Below are 16,556 nucleotides of genomic sequence, written 5' to 3'. Positions count from 1 at the left end.
GTGGTACAGAATTTGGTCTATCTCGATGAATATTCCATGTGAGCTTGAGAACATGTATTCTGCTGCTGTTGGATGAAGTATTATGTAAATGGCAGGTAGATTTAGTTGCTTGATGGTGCTATTCAATTCACCTATCTTTATTCTCTCTTTTTTTTTTTTCCTACTGAAAGGGGGTGTTGAAGTCTCCAACTGTAATAGTGGATTTGTCTATTTCCCTTTGCAGGTCTATTGCCTCATATATTTTGTTTTGTTTTGTTTTTTTGTTCAGTATTTTTATCTAATTTTTTTAACAGACAATTTACATACCTTCCCCACCCCTTCCTTTAAGTTAGTGTGACAATTTTCCATAATAAACTGCTTAAAGAGAAGCTTTGGTCAAGAATGGAATGAAATAGCAAAAGAAAAAAACAAAAAAAACACACCCCAAATCACTGCTGCTTTTAAAAAACCAACACTTTGACCAATTACACTCAAACAAAACACACAACAAGGTTTGCGCCTTATGCGTCTTCAGTGTTTCCTGGAGGCTGGCTCTCCTCCCCATCATGCGAATGGCAGAGTTGCTCGGTGCAGCCTGTCTGTCCTCATGCTGGATCTGGGAGGCTCGCTCAGCTTCACATTATCCAAAGGCCCTGGATAGAAGACTCTAAGGTCTTGAACTCCCAAATGGTCATGGCTCCGTCAATACCAGTAGTGCAAAATTTGCGACAATCTTGCTTGTCCACCTCATAAAGAGACACTTGAGTGATGCTGTTCTGGTGCAGTGTCTCCAGGGCTGTGTTTCGGTCCTTGGTCGTGGCCCACTTGTCCGTGTTGCGGAAGTGCTCCATGGCTGACATGTTGCGCTGGATGCTCTCTTTCGGGAGGTCTAGCTTGGAGACGAAGGTCAAGCAGCCACGGTCATCGTAGTTAAAGAGCATGGGGTAGCAGTCATGGCCAGCAGCCACAACGCTGTTCTCTGAGCCGAACAACACACTCAGGAGGGGCAGGAACTCTGTCTTCAGAGTTGAGACCTGCACGCTTTTTGAGGCATCAACAACAGACACGGTGCCGTCGTGGCTGACCCAGGCCAGGCGGCTCCCGCTGGCAAAGAAGCTGACCCCGTTCACCCAGCCGCCAGTGCCACTGCCACCAAACTCTGACATCAGCTGACCAAAAGGCATCTTGCTGCCCCAGGGTGTACTGGCGACCGTGGAGCGAATGGGTTTTTTTATGTGCTTGCTTACCCACCAGTCATTTTCTGACTCGAAGTAACAAACAGAAATGAGTTGTGCTCTGCTGCCCGCAGCAAATTTGTTCTCTAGCGGGGACCACTTGACAAAAGCGTCTGCGCAGTTAATTCTCAGGAGCACCAGGGTCGGCTTCCAAACTCCACCTTTCTGACCCCAGACGTAGGCATTGTGGTCAGCCCTACAAGTGACAATGCGGTCACTCTTGGGAGCCCAGTCGATACCTGTGATGTGTCCGTTGTGCTCCTTGAACTCATGAGCTTTCACCCACTGGCTCCCGTTGTTATAGATGTGGACTTCATGGTTATTGGGGCTAAGGGCAATCTGGGTACGATCCCTGTTCCAGGCATGGCACGTGATTAGCTCTAGTAAAATTGATGGAGGGACATTATTCTTAGTGTTTTCGAAGGATAGACAGCTGGGAGTCGGGGCCATCCGGACGGGCTCGGAGCGTTGAATTCACAGACTCTGGTCAATGGACACCAACAGGCTCCGGCGGACGCGGGCGGAGGACCGAGGCCCAGAGGGAGCCCCTTGTATATTTTGATGCTGTCTTGTGTGGTGCATACATATTAAGGATTGTTATGCCTTCTTGGAGAATGTATCATTTTCTAATGCCCCTCTTTATCCCTGATGATTTTTCTCATTCTGAAGTCTACTTTGTCTAAAACTGATATAGCTATTCCAGCTTTCTTTTGATTAATATTAGCATGGTATATCTTTCTTTATCCCTTTGCTTTGAACCTAGATGTATCTTTATATTTAATGTGAGTTTTTAAAATCTACTCTGACAATCTCTTTTAATTGGTATATTTAGGCCATTCACATTTAGAGTGAGTATCAATATACTTGGATTAATATGAACCATGTTTGTAACTTTTCTATTTGTTATACTTCTTTTTTTTAAACAATAACAGGCCCCCTTTTTCTTCCTTCCCTGATTTCAGTTGACCATTTTGTATGATTCTGTTTTCTCTCCTGTCTTAGCATATCCATTATATTTCTTTTAAAAAGGGTTTTTAGTTGTTGCTCTGGAGTTTACAGTGTATATTTACAACTTATCATCTAAGTCCACTACCGGATAACTCTACTCTGCTTCTGAGATAGTACAGGTACCTTTCATTTTACTTATCCATTTGCTATAATTAGCAAATACGCTATTACTGTTATTACTTAGAACAGTTATCTATTAAGAATAGGAAAAATAGATTTTATTTTACCTTCATTTATTCCTTCTCCAATGCTCTTTCTTTCTTTGTGTAGATCTGACTTTCTGGCCTATGTCATTTTCTTTCTCTGAAGAACTTTTTAAAACAGTTTTTACTAGGCAGGTCTACTGGTGACAAATTCCCTCAGTTTTTGTTTATCTGAGAAAGTTTTTATTTCTCCTTCACTTTTGAAGGATAATTTCACTGAATACCTTCTAGGTTGGTGTTTTTTTTTTCTTTCAACACTAAATATTTCACTTCATGGCTTCTGACAGGAAGTGAAATGTACTTCTTATCCTTGTACTCTATAAGTAAGGTGTTTTTTTCCCCTCTGGCTTCTTTCATGATTTTCTCTTTGTGTTTGGTTTTCTGTAGTTTGAATACGATATGTTTAGGTGTAGAGTTTTTGGGTATTTATCTTGCTTGGTGTGCTCTGAGCTTCCTGGATGTGTGATTTGGTGTCTGTCATTAGTTTTGGAGGATTCTCAGCCATTATTCCTTCAAATATTTTTTCTCTTTTGTTTCATTATTCTTCTGGTATTCCAGTGACACCTTTTGTAATTGTCCCATAGTTCTTGGATATTCTTTTCTCCTTTTTAAAATTCTTTTTTCTGTTTGCATTTTAGTTGGGGAAGTTTCTCTTGACATATCTTTAAGTTCACTGATTCTTTCCTTGGCCATGTCCAGTCTACTGATGAGCCCATTAAAGGTATTATTCATTTTTGTTATGGTGTTTTGTTTTGTTTTGTTTTGTTTTCCGGTACGCGGGCCTCTCACTGTCGTGGCCTCTCCCGTTGTGGAGCACAGGCTCCGGACGCACAGGCTCAGCGGCCATGGCTCACGGGCCCAGCCGCTCCACGGCATGTGGGATCTTCCCGGACCGGGGCACGAACCCGTGTCCCCTGTATCGGCAGGCGGACTCTCAACCACTGTGCCACCAGGGAAGCCCTGTTATGGTGTTTTTTATTTTTAGCATTTCCTTTTAATTCTTCCTTAGAGTTGTATATACTTACATTACCTGTCTGTTCTTGCATGTTGTCTACCTTTTCCATTAGAGTGCTTACCATAGTAATCATAGTTGTTTTAAATTCCCTGTCTGAAATTATCCCTGGTAATCCCCAAACCTGTGCCATATCTGAGTCTTGTTCTGATGCTTGCTTAATCTCCTCACACTCTGTTTTCCCTTGCCTTTTAGCATACTTTTTAGTGTTTTTTAAAAGCCAGGTAGGATATATTGGATAATAGAAATGGAGGTAAATAGGCCTGTAGTATAAGGTTTCATGTTAATTTGGCTAGGAGCTAGGCTGTGTTTAATGTTTGTTGTAGGTGTAGATGCCAGAGGCTTCGGTTTCCTCTAGTGTCTTTATTTTTAAAACTTTCTCCCCCATTATCTTTGGGTTTCCCTAAGAAGTCCTTTTTAAGTAGAGTCTGTTTCTTGCAACTCTTTCCGTTGTAATCCACTGTTACTGGATTACTGTGGAACCTTGGTGATGTGGTGGTAGAGTGTGGGGAAGGGCAAGTGTTTTATAATCTTAGGACCAAGTCTTAGTCTGTTGGTGGGCCTGAGCCCTGGACTGCAACCTTCAGAAGTATTTCTTAGCCTTCCCCCAACCCCTGCTTCCTTTAGGTGAAACAAGTCTAGAGAAGTCTGTGTTGGCTAATTTCCCCTCTCCCAGGACAGTATAGAAGGCTCTGGTATATTTTCCCTTGGAGTGTTGGCCTTTGCTATGGAGAACCTTCTGGGTTTATTTCAAAACTGTTACTTTTTCCCATGGGTGTATTTCAAAATCGTCACTTTTCTCTTCCTCTTACCCAAAAGGGGAGGAGATTGTTCTTGTATCTTCACAATCAGAACCTGGTGAGGTTCCTGGAGGTAAAGCCATGAGAGTATAGAGGCTCTCCTAAGATTGGGCCCCCAGGAGTTCTTACTCACAAGCCTTTGTCAAAATTACGATTTAAGTTTTCTTACTAGTGTATTAACTCCAGCACCTTCTGCTCCAGGTAAGCTGATCTTGGATGTGATTCTCTGTATTTGCCTGTTTCTCCAGATTTCAAGAGTTCAGTTTGCCCTGTGTCCTCAATTCTCTGATAAGCCTAATAAAAGTTGCTGATTGGCAGTTTGTTCAGGTTTTTTTTGTTGTAAGGACATGAGTGACAATATCCAAGCACCTTATGTGTTGGAGCTGATCCTGAAATCTTATATTTATATTTTTAAATTGGAAATACCTTGTCCAGTTTAAAAATAATGTTCAACAAGAGGCTTTTAACTTGCCTATGAGCCATTTGCTTAGCTAGATCAGTTATTTTCATCCCTTTGAATCTCAGATCTGTATATTTTCAAAGTGCTTAGTAAGAACTTTTTCCAGGCAAAATATTTGAAAATGTTGAGAACTTTCATGTAGTTCTAGAAGATTGCTAATAACTTTATCCTAAAGTAACCAGAATTATCGACCCCCCCCACCCCTCGCACTGTTTTTTGTTTTATCAGTTACCTTTAACCATGCTAAAGTAGTTTCAGGGATTATTTTCTTTAACCTTCATTTGTTGTTATTTTACCCCACTTGTTTTTGAAGAAGTAACTCAATTTTTAAAGGCACTTTGAAATCTCTGGAGACTAAGCATTGGTTAAATTTGAAAAACTAATGAGAATAAATGCCCAACTCTTATGCTGCAAATGGTCTCTTTTCGATTAACCTTGATGAATGTATTAATCATAAACTATACATCTTGGTGATTTTAGCTTAATAGGATTACTTTTAGAATCTGTGTGATAGAGGACAGTTTGGCTAAAATGTGTTATTTAAGCAGCTGAGAAAGCACTGTGTGTACTTTTAAGCCTTATAATTTGATTACTTGCTAAAAAATTGCATTTTGGGAGGCTTCAGTTCTTATCCTTGGAGAACAGTTGTAACCAACTTCGGGTAGTTGAGACATTGTAAATTGTATTAACCTTGCCCCCCCTTTTTAGGTTTCATTTTAAGTTTTATTTTTCTTACTGAATCTACTGTGAGGAACAGCCATTAAACCAAGAAACAAATAAGCTGTATGGTATTTAAGATTGCTTATTAGTAGGCAAATTCATATTATTTTTACTTTAAGAAATATTTTCCTCTTTTAATTTTCCTGATTGTTTAAAATGAATACCTTTGGGAATTAAATTTTTTAAAGTGGGAGAATTAAAATATAAATATTATGAATGTTATCTTAATATACTAAATAAAGTTTGTTTTAAAAATGATGAGTCAGTGCTGTATTGAGATAATTTGGTTGAAAATAATTATTTTTGCCATGTAATAATCAGTTAGCTGTGGTCCTCTGTTTTAAAGTAAGATCTGTTTGTCTGGCGTGCTCTGAATTAGAGGCAGAAACTTTTCTGTAGGCTTTTTGCTCAGAGACGTTTCTTATAAAGAAAGAGTGCTGTCAGGAGGAAATGGAGAAAGAATAGAAGGTCTTCAGTAGTGGCACAGCAGGTGTATGTTGTGCCCCATGTCAGGTTCCACCCACTCTCAACAGATTGGTGGATGGTATCAGAGTTGCTCCTCTTGAGATTTTGTTTTTAAAAGCTCTTGAGAAGAAACCCACAAGAATGAACACAGTGTGTCAGCATTTTAGTCTTAACAAAAAAGCTTCCATGTGCTAACAATTCAACTGAAGATAATGGTCCACATTCAGTAAATAAGTATTTAAATTGAGGCCCCTGTTGGCAGAGACCTGACTTCAGTTCTCAGATAAGGAGAGAGTAGCAGCTCTTCTTTTTTAGTCCTGATCTTGCTACTACTCCCTGCTAACTGGAATGGCAGCTACCCTTGCAAAATGCCCCTTTATTCACCACAGCGTTCAGGACCACAGCACTAGTATAGATTGCATATTTCCCTCTCCAGAGACTCTCAGGATCAGACCCATGATTCTTTTCTTTTTAAAAAAAAAAATTAATTTATTTAAAAAATTTTAATCTTTGGCTGCATTGGGTCTTCATTGCTGTGCGCGGGCTTTCTCTGGTTGCATTGGGTCTTCATTGCTGTGCGCGGGCTTTCTCTGGTTGCAGAGATCGGGGGCTACTCTTCATTGCAGTGCGCGGGCTCTTGGCATGCGGGCTTCGGTAGTTGTGACGCACGGGCTTAGTTGCTCTGCGGCATGTGGGATCTTCCCGGGCCAGGGCTCGAACCCCGTCCCCTGCATTGGCAGGCAGATTCTTAACCACTGCGCCACCAGGGAAGCCCAGACCCATGATTCTTGACATCCTCTTTTACTTTCTGTCACCACCGAAACTCACTGGCCGTCCATTAGCCCAGAACCCTGGTCTCTGTACTGATCTGTACATCCCTCTGTTACATCCTGGTTCCTCCCACAACGCCCCCACTGTCCCCTAGAGCTCCCGAACTGCCATTAATAATTTCTCCAATGGCCTTAGTCTTGCCCCAGCCTCACAGTGTAATTTCACTTTCTGCCTCTGGGATTCTCTGCTACTGCCAAGCAGATGCCTGAGGTAGCCCCCTCTGGCACCATTCTGCTACCTCTGCCTACTACCTGGTAACCCTGCTGCCTGCTTTTGAGCTAGCTGCTTGAGTACAGTGAGTCCTTCCCTCTTCAAATTTTTGCCCATGCTGCTGCTTCACATGCAGCGGTTTTTCCAGTCTTTGCTTGGCTGACTCTGTACATTCTAATCTGGGTTTCCTTGTGGTAATCTCTGTTGGTGCCTATTTGTTTTCTTCTTGGCACTTATTTAAATTTGCAATTGTATATTCACTTACTCACTTAGCCTTTTTCATTGATTCTAAGATATACATTTACCCCCACATTTCTGAAATTGGGGCACATCTTACCCTGGATACCTTGATTGCTTTCTGAATGGTAAATAAAATAATGGTTTATCTTACAATTAATTGTAATTAAAAAATCAATAAAATACTGTGCTTTTGATTATCTGTTCCGCTAGTTGATTGTGAGTTCCAAAGGAATCACAGTAGGAACCAGTGCCTAGTACAGTCCTGGCATCTAGTAGGCACTCCATAAATAATGCTTGGATGAATATCATTATCTGTTTGGGAGATGATGGCCCTGAAAAGTCTGAAGATGAATCAGTCAGTATATGCATGTAAATTTTTAATTCAGTGTCTGTGTTTGAGTTTTTAATCTTTGGAGATTGCCTTATTCTGGAATTGAAGATATTTAAATGTGTCTATTTTGTTCCCCTATTTCTGTAAATTGTCCCATTATCAATATATGTACATCCTTATTTAAGAGTATTTACTCACCATGTATGAAAAATGAATCTACATAAGCTTTTATCAGGTATCAGCAATTGCCTTTCATTAGGGGGAAGAATGAGGAAGGTACCAAAGAGTAGCAGACTTGTGAGCTTTAGACAGTTTTGAGTGCTTGAACTTGCTTTTTCATTTTACTTCGTCCTCTAAGGAGTGCAGTCACTTGGCTTGCCTACTTCACTTTTAAGGGAAAGAACAGCGAACAGGCAGCATGAGTGACTGGAGTGCCTTAGGCCAACTCCTCGACAGGGTTCAAGCTTACTCCACAGCTGGAGGGAAGGTATGGCTCTCAGTCCTTTTCATTTTCTTAATCCTGCTACTGGGTACAGCAGTTGAGTCAACCTGGGATGATGAGTAGTTTGCCTTTTGTTGTAACACTCGACAGCCTGGTTGTGAAAACGTCTGCTACGATAAGTCCTTCCCAATCTCTCACGTGTGCTTCTGGGTCCTGCAGATTGTATTTGCATCTGTCCCCACACTTCTGTACCTAGCACACGTGATCTGTGTGATGCGAAAGGATGAGAAGTTGAACAAGAAAGAGGAGCAACTCAAAGTTGCCCCAACCGATGGTGCTAGTGTGGAGGTGCACTTGGAGGAAATTGAAATCAAGAAGTTCAAGTATGGCATTGAAGAACATGGGAAGGTGAAAATGAGCGGGGGCTTGCTGTGAACCTATACCATCTGTTTCTTCTTCAAGACAGTCTTTGAGGTGGCTTTCCTGCTGAGCCAGTGGTACATCTATGGCTTCCGTCTGAATGCAGTTTACACTTGCAAACGAGACCCCTGCTGCGTCAGGTGGACTGCTTCCTCTCTCGCCCCACAGAGAAAAGCATCTTCATCCTCTTCATGCCGCTGGTGTCCTTGGTGTCTCTTGCCTTGAATATCATAGAGCTTTTCTGTGTCTTTCTTGAGAGCATTAAAGACCATGTGAAGAATCCAGAGCGTGAGCCTTACCACAGTACATCTGGTCTGCCAAGCCCCTCCAATGGCTCCTTATCAACTGTTGCTCTCTCCACCATGTCCCTTCACAGGGACAAGCTGGTTCCTGGAGACAGAAACAGTTCTTCCTGCGACAGTTACAGCAAACAAGGAAGTGAGCAGAACCCTGCTAATTACAGCACATAGCAAGTTCGAATGGGATAGGCAGGAAGCACCGTTTCTAATTCACATACACAGCCTTTTGATTTTCCTGTTGACAAGCGGAATTCTAAAAAAAATCTAGCTACTAGACACTGGCCATTGCAGCCCAGCAGCAGTTCTGCAGAGCCAGCAGTCATGCCAGCAGCAGTGTAAATGACCTAGAAATCTACACACGTGGTTGAAAGCATTACAATTCTGCTCAATTGTTAAAGAAAAGGAAAGTGCAATAGACAGTGTACTTTTGTTTCAGTGGAGGTGGTACTCAACAACCTCAGTGGTGAGGCTTAGCAGATACAAAGACGTTAGACTACCACGGTTCTTTTGAGGTGTCTGGGATAGAAGGATGGAGAGAGAGGGATTAACAGGGGTACATGTTCATATTTAAAATGGTTGACTCAGCTTGTATTCTAAGTAAAAGTTGCACTAGCTGATGCATAAGTAAGGCCTTTTTCTCTCCCATATTCCCCTAGAATGGTTCAGTGTATGTGAAAGTGATAGATATTTGCCACGTATTGGTATAAAGAGATGCAGTATAAACTCACAAACATAGATTTTAAATAATGCTCACAGTGTTCAAATTTGAGCTTTTCTCGTGGATTTTTTGGTGTGGGTCAGAATGATGTTTGCATTACATAATTTCTACTGTGAAAATAAAGCACTGTTTTTTTCCTTACCCCCCACCCCTAGTGTATTCTATTATAGATACTGGTTCTATTCATTATAATTTTTTCTCTTTTGTAGAAAGATGTCACAAATGATTTCCTTTTTCTGAAATGTAATCATTGATACTTGAATGATAGAATTTTAGTACTGTAAACAGAACTCATTAATGTGAGAAATTTAAAAGAAATGCTTAGAGCTGGACTACTAAGTGTTCTTACCTGAATTTTGCAGTAACTGAGAGTTCTTGCCTTTATCCAATTTAATAAACCCTACTGAATAAACATTATTTCAGAACTTATATTCTTTTGAGTTTGACAGTCTGTCTTTTGGTGTGGCAAGCATTTTTGATATTTGTCCTAAGATTTTATTTGGAATGCAAGAGAGGTTGAAAGAGGTTTGAGTATTATCCATGTAACTAATTTGTTTGAAATATATACCAAAGAAATCTAACCATTTCTTCGAATGTCTTTTTTAAAGCTCATCACAGATGATTGGTGAAAATGCTGAGCTTAATACTTTATTCTTGCACGGCAGCTACATAAGCAGTTTTGTACAGTGAGAAATACTAATTTGTTTAACATGTCACATTTGTTTTACTAATTTGTTTAACATTGAACTACTGTCATGTTCAGCTTTATTGCATGCAATGTAGACCTAGCCCATCATATATTCTAGAGAGTGTCCTTTGTTCAATAAAGTTTTAAGAGAGCAATCTGCATCACTGCCTTCTCTGAGAGCTTCTAGCTGCTCTGATCTTCCTAGTCTTTTGAATTCTTCACTGGTACATCTTTATCTAAGCAAAACACGTGAGAATAGATTTTTGGAGATGGAATTGTGGAGACTACGTTAGAGAAGGTTTTAGTATTAGCATTTTTAATTATATGTAGCAGGATCACGGATATACTTACTACTTTCAGATGTGCCAAAAAATGTAGCTTCTTTGTTTTTCTTTTAACTGATCTACTCTTCATCAGAAGCTTCCTTCCACCCAACAGGGCACCCGGGGAAGGTGAAGCTGGGGACAGCATTAAGCCTGCCAATCCATCTGACTGCATCTTGCTCTGACAGTCTCATTTGGAAAACCCATTCTCTTGGTTTAGTCAAGAGTGTTTCACATTTCCTCCTCACAAACCTTTTCTTGAGGAAGAATCACTATTATTTTCTAATGGGGTGTGTGTTTCTGTGGAAGACTGCAAAACTCCTGAAACCTTGGAATTAGATTGGACACTGCCACCCTCACTTCCTGTTTCACACTAATTTTCACCTATTGCTTGCTTGATTTTCTTTAAATTTTTATCTTGAGATACAGATTCACATGCAATTATAAGAAATAATAGATTCCATATATCCTTCAACTCATTTCTCCCAATAGTAATATCTTACATAATTATAGCAGAATATCATAACCAGAAAACTGACATTGATATAATCCATGGACCTTACTCAGCTTTCACCAATTTTACATGCACTTGTGTGTGTGTGTGTGTGTGTGTGTGTGTAGTTCTATCACTTGTGTAGATTCATGTGACCACCACAGTCAAGATATAGAACAGTTTCATCACCAGGATTCCTTATGCAATCTTTTTATAGCCACAGCTGCATCCCTCCCTTCCCCTCTATCTGTCCTCTGGCAACCACTGATCTGTTTATCTCTGTAATTTTGTCATTTCAAGAATGCTATTTAAATATAATGATATAGTATATAACCGTTTGAGATTGGCCTTTTTCACTCAGCTTAACTCCCTTGCGACCCATCCAAGTTTTTGTGTGGACCAATAGTTTGTTCCTTTTTATTGCTGAGTAGTATTCCACAGAGTGGCGGTGTCACGGTTTATTCACCTATTGAAGGACCTTCAGGTTGTTTCTAGGTTTTGGCTTTTACAAATAAAACTGCTTTGAACATTCATGTACAGGTTTCTTTGTGAATGTGTTTTCATTTCCCTGGAATAAATGCCCAAGAGTGTAATTGCTGAGTTGTATGGTAGATGAGCATATAGTTTTGTAAGAAACTAGCATACTCTTTTTCCAGAGTGGTTTCTATTCCCATCATCAATGTATGACTGGTCTCGTTTCTCCATGTGCTCACCAGCATTTGGTATTATCACTATTTTTTATTTTAGCCATTCTGATAGGTATGTAGGTGATCTCATGGTAGTTTAAATTTGCATTTCTGTAATGGCTAATAATGTTGAATATCTTTTCATGTGCTTATTTGGCATCTCTGTATCCTCTTCAGTGAAATATCTTTTTGTGTCTTTTGTCCATTTTCTAGTTGAATGTTTGTTTTATTACTGTTCAGTTTAAGGAGTTTTAAAAATATATATATTCTGGATTAAAATCCTTTGTTGGATATGTTTGAAAATATTTTCTTCAGCTTGTAGCTTGTCTTTTCATTGCTTATTAATAGGGTCTTTCACAGAGCAGAATATTTTAATTTTGATGAGGTGATTTAACAATTTTTTTCCTTGTATGTATTGTAGTTTTGGTGGTAAGTCTAAGAACTCTTTGTCTAGTCCTTTATCCTAAAGACTTTCTCCTTTGTTTGCTTCTAAAATTTTATAGATTTACATTTTGCATTTAAGTCCATGTTCCATTTTGAGTTAATTTTTGTATAAGTTGTTTGAGAGATGTAGGTTGAGGCTTTTTGTTTTTTGGCCTGTGGATGACCAGTTGCTATAGCACCACTTGTTGAAAAGTCTCTCCTTCCTCCATTGAATTTCTTTTGCAGGCAAAAATCAGTTGAGCATATTTGCGTGGCTTTATTTCTGGGTTCTCTGAGGTGTCCCATTGATCGATGTGTTTATCCTTCTGCCAGTATCATGGTGTCTTGACTACTGATATGTAGCTCTGTAGCAAGCCTCAACATCAGATATAGTGATTCCTCCCACCTTATTCTGCTTTTTCGAAATTTCTTTAGCTATTCCAGGTCATATGCCTTTCAATTTCTGTTTTACAATAATCTTTCCTATATCTACAAAACACTTGCTGGGATTTTGATAGGAATTACTTTAAATTTTTATACATCATTTTGGGGAGAATTGGCATCTTGTTGAGTCTTCTGATACATGAGTACAGTATGTTTCTCAATTTATTTAGGTTCTCTTCAGTTTTTTTCATCAACATTTTATAATTTTCAGGATACAGATCCTATAGCCATTTTTTTAGGTTTATATTTCATTTCCTTGGAGCAATTGTAAATGGTATTTTGCTTCTAATTTCTGTCTCCACATTTTTATAGTTTGAATATAGAAATGTGATTGATTTTTGTGTGTTTATCTTGTATCCTACAATCTTGCTAAACTCACTAGTTCTAGGAGTTTTTTGGTGGATTCCTTGGGATTCTATATGTAGACAATCATGTCATCTGCAAATTGTGTCCATTTTATTCCTTTGTTTACAATGTGTTTGCTTTTTATTTCTTTTTCTTCGCTTATTACTCTGATAAGAACTTACAATACTGTGTTAAGTAACAATGATTAGAGCAGACTTTCTTGTCTTGTTTGCAATCTTAGGGAAAAAGCATTGTCTTTCACCATTAAATATGATGTTAGCGGTAGGGTTTTGTGGATGATATTTATCAAGTTTAGGAAATTACCTTCCATTCTTAGCTTGCCAGAGAGTTTCTTTTTTTTTTTTAAATCACGAATGGGTGTTGGATTTTGTCAGATTCTTCTGTTGCATGAGTTTCCTTCTTTACCATGTTGATATGGTTTTCAAATATTGAATCAGCCTTGCATATCTGGAATAAATCCAACTTGGTCATGGTGCATACTTCTTTTTATATATCGCTGGATTTGATTTGCTAATATTTTGAGGATTTTTGTGCCTGAGTTCATGAGCGATATCAGTCTGTAGTTTCCATTTTTTGTGCTGTCTGACAGGGTTTGGGTATCCACATAGTAGTAGCCTCATAAAATGAGCTAAGAAGTGCTTCTTCCTCTTCTAATTTCTGGAAGAGATTATGTAAAATTGATGCTGATTCGTCTTTAAATGTTTGGCAAAATTCTCCAGTGAACCCATCAGAGCCTGAAGAGTTCTTTTATTGGAAACTCTAAAATTACAAATTCACTGTATTTAATAATTATCTGACTATTGTTTATTTCATCTTGGTTAAGTTTTGGCAGCTTGTGGTTTTCAAGGAATTGGCCCACTTTTTTGTAAGTTGTCAAATTAATGAGTGTAAAATTTGTGGTATTTCTTTACTATCCTTTGAATGGCTACAGGATTGTAGGCATCTCCCCTATTTCATTCCTGATACTGATGATTTTTGTCTTCTCTCTTTTTAAAAATCTTTATCAGTCTTCGTAGAGGTTAATCAACTTTATCAATTTTTTTGTGGAAACAGATTTTGCTTCATTGATTTTTTTCAGTCATTTTCCTCTTTGAAATTTCATTGCTTTCTGCATTTATCTTTATTATTTCTTTCCATGTTGCTTTGGGTTTATTTTCTTTTTCTAGTGTAGAGGTAAGAATTTAGATTATTGATTTGAGACCTTTCTTCTTTTCTAACATATGGATTTAGTGCTATAAATTTCTCTCTTAGTATTGCTTTAGCTGCATCCCACATATTTTGATATATTTTCATTAAGTGATATGAAATTAAAATTTCCTTTAGACTTCTCTGTATGATGGCTGCTTTGAAATCTTTATCGGATAATTCTGACATCTCTGTGTTAGCATCTCGATAGTCTTCTCTCATTCGTGTTGAGGTTTTCCAGGTCGTTAGCATGACAAGTCATTTTCTATTGAAACCTGGACATTTTGGACATTATGTCGTTAGATTCGACCTTATTTAATCTTCTGTCTTATCTGGCCTCCTTTGACATTCCTCTGGCAGGGGAGGGGGCACCAGATGGGGATGGAAATTTGGTTTCCTCAGTTCGCCTCCATTGACACCCACTGGAGGGGGGCTCCTTGTGACTGGTGTGGTTGGGAGTTGGGCTCTCCACTAGGCCTCTGTTTGTAATAGGGGCTGGGTGGGCACACTGCCGAGAGCACGCGGCCATTACCGCGCAACTGTTAGCGCGCGAGCCTTAGCGTGGTGGTTAGAGGTCGAGCTCTGCCAATGGTTGGCCAGACAGTGGTCCTCGCGGTGGAGAGCGCGATGAGAGGCAGATGGCGGCCGTCAGGTGAGCTGGGGGCCCAGGGGACAGACTGTGGGCTGTGTCCCAAAGGGCTCCCGAGCCCTCGCCATGGCTGCCCACTGGCCAGGCCCAGGCCTTGAGGCGACAGCAAACCTGTCCCCCATCCCCACCTCTTTTACCTAATGGCGGTGGCGGTCTCCATGGGTCACAGTCCATAGGACCCGCCCCCCCCAGCCCCCTTTGGGCGGCCTGAGGAGCCTGAGGGCCGGCTGGGTCCTGGATGCCTGGCTCCCTCAGTGATGACGGCTGGGTGGGCGCCGCCAGCTGAGAGCTGCCTCTTCAGCTGGGCCTGGGCACTGGTGGGAGGACCCAGACTGGGTGCTGGACGAACGCTCCCGCTCAGGAACCCCCTTTTCTTAGCCAGGGCCTGGACCTTGGAGGGCGAAAGTCGATCCTTGGAACCTTGCCCTTTCTTGTCAGAACAGGGAATAGCATTTGTTTAGGTGGAGGTTTACAGGAACATCATGACCTGACCTCAAGAACAAAGGATCTGACACCAAGAAGTTTGCAACAACTAACCACACCCCTCCCTCACCTTTCTTATAAAAGGGCTTTGTTGAAAGATTTTGGGGAGCTAAGGGTTTTTAAGGCATGAGCCACCCATCTCCTTGCATGGCCCCTCAATAAACCTTTCTCTGCTCCAAACACTGACGTTTTGGTATCGTTTGGCCTCACTGCGCGTCGGGCGCACGGACTTGCATGTGGTAACATGTTGACCACCCTGGTTAGGAGGGGCGGGAGGGGCAGGTGTGCCTTGTTACTGCTCCCCACGTGGCCTCCACTGACACTACCCTGGCAGGGGACTGGGTCTGCTTCCCACTCTGCCTTTGCTGGTGTGAATGGAGTCACAGTTTTTACTGTTTCATCTGGCTGCAGTAGAGTGGTTATTGTCTAAAAGTTTTCCATCTTGCTAGGCTGCTCCTTTTCTGGTCTTTTAGTTCGAGAGAGAGCAGGCTTTGGTTGGGGCTATTTTTTGTCTGTGTCATGGGCATTTTGGGGTTGCTTGTTGAAGTAGTTTTATTAGAGGTGCTTTAAAATCCTTGTCAGATAATTCCAACATTTATTTCATCTTGGTGGATGTCTCTTCTCATTCAAGTTGTGACTTTCCAGGTCCTTGGTACAAGTGATTTTTTATTCTATCCTGGTCAATTTGTATATTATGAGACTCTGGATCCTTTCTGATTTTTTTTTGCTAAGCAGGCAGCCTCCCTGTTGTGGGATTGTGTGAGGGTCGGGTGGGGGGGTGTATGTTCAGTTTCCTGCTTGGCCCCCCTGATACCACCTCTGCAGAAGTGTTGCTCTTACTCCCACTGCCTCCTTGCAGATGGATGGGGCAGGTGTTCAGCTCCTCACTTGGCCCGGCTAATACCTTCCCAGAGAAAGTGGACCACTAATTCGCACTGCCTCTGCTCTGTCCTGCAGACACTACCCTCGCAGGGGCGCCAGCGTACTGTTGCCTGCTTCTGCCTAGGGGAAGATAGAAGATCAGCTCAGGGGCTGGACCCACCAACACCACAAGAGGGGAATGGAGCACTGCCTGCTTCTGCCAGGCTGGAGATGGAAGATTAGGTCCCTGCTTCCTCGGGGTGGGGGTGGGGGGGAGAGACTGTGTGTGTGTGTGTGTGTGTGTGTGTGTGTGTGTGTAAGAGTGTCTACCCGCTTAGCCCCACTGAAACCTCAGTGGGGTGGTGGTGCAGTTTTTCCATTCATGTTTGCCTGAGTAGGGTGAGTGTTGCCAGAAAGATTTTCCATTGTTAGCTCATCCTTTTCTTGGTCTTTTAGCGGTGGGAACAGGCTTTTATTGGCACTTTTTTATATTTGTCTCTTGTCGGTTCCCGGTCAGAGGCTTCTGTGGCACCCTGTTGGGCATACATGGGAGACAGTGAGGAATCCCAGGGAACTCACTGC

General features: G+C 41.0%; 1 protein-coding gene and 2 pseudogenes across 2 annotated transcripts in view; 2 read left to right on the top strand and 1 right to left on the bottom strand.

Annotated features, from left to right (window-relative positions):
• CDKL5 (cyclin dependent kinase like 5) overlaps window positions 1-16,556 on the top strand; it is a 126,463-nt gene that overhangs the window by 14,520 nt on the left and 95,387 nt on the right. The window lies entirely within an intron of this gene.
• Window positions 595-1,579, bottom strand: LOC111170370 (actin-related protein 2/3 complex subunit 1A pseudogene; annotated as a pseudogene).
• On the top strand, window positions 6,452-9,590 carry LOC111170369 (gap junction alpha-1 protein-like; annotated as a pseudogene).

This window comes from Delphinapterus leucas, chromosome X, assembly GCF_059928025.1.
Source record: "Delphinapterus leucas isolate spDelLeu-1000000601 "Yukka" chromosome X, BTC_Dleu_Yukka2, whole genome shotgun sequence".
Lineage (NCBI taxonomy): Eukaryota > Metazoa > Chordata > Mammalia > Artiodactyla > Monodontidae > Delphinapterus > Delphinapterus leucas.
This window is presented reverse-complemented; position numbering and strand designations above follow the sequence as displayed.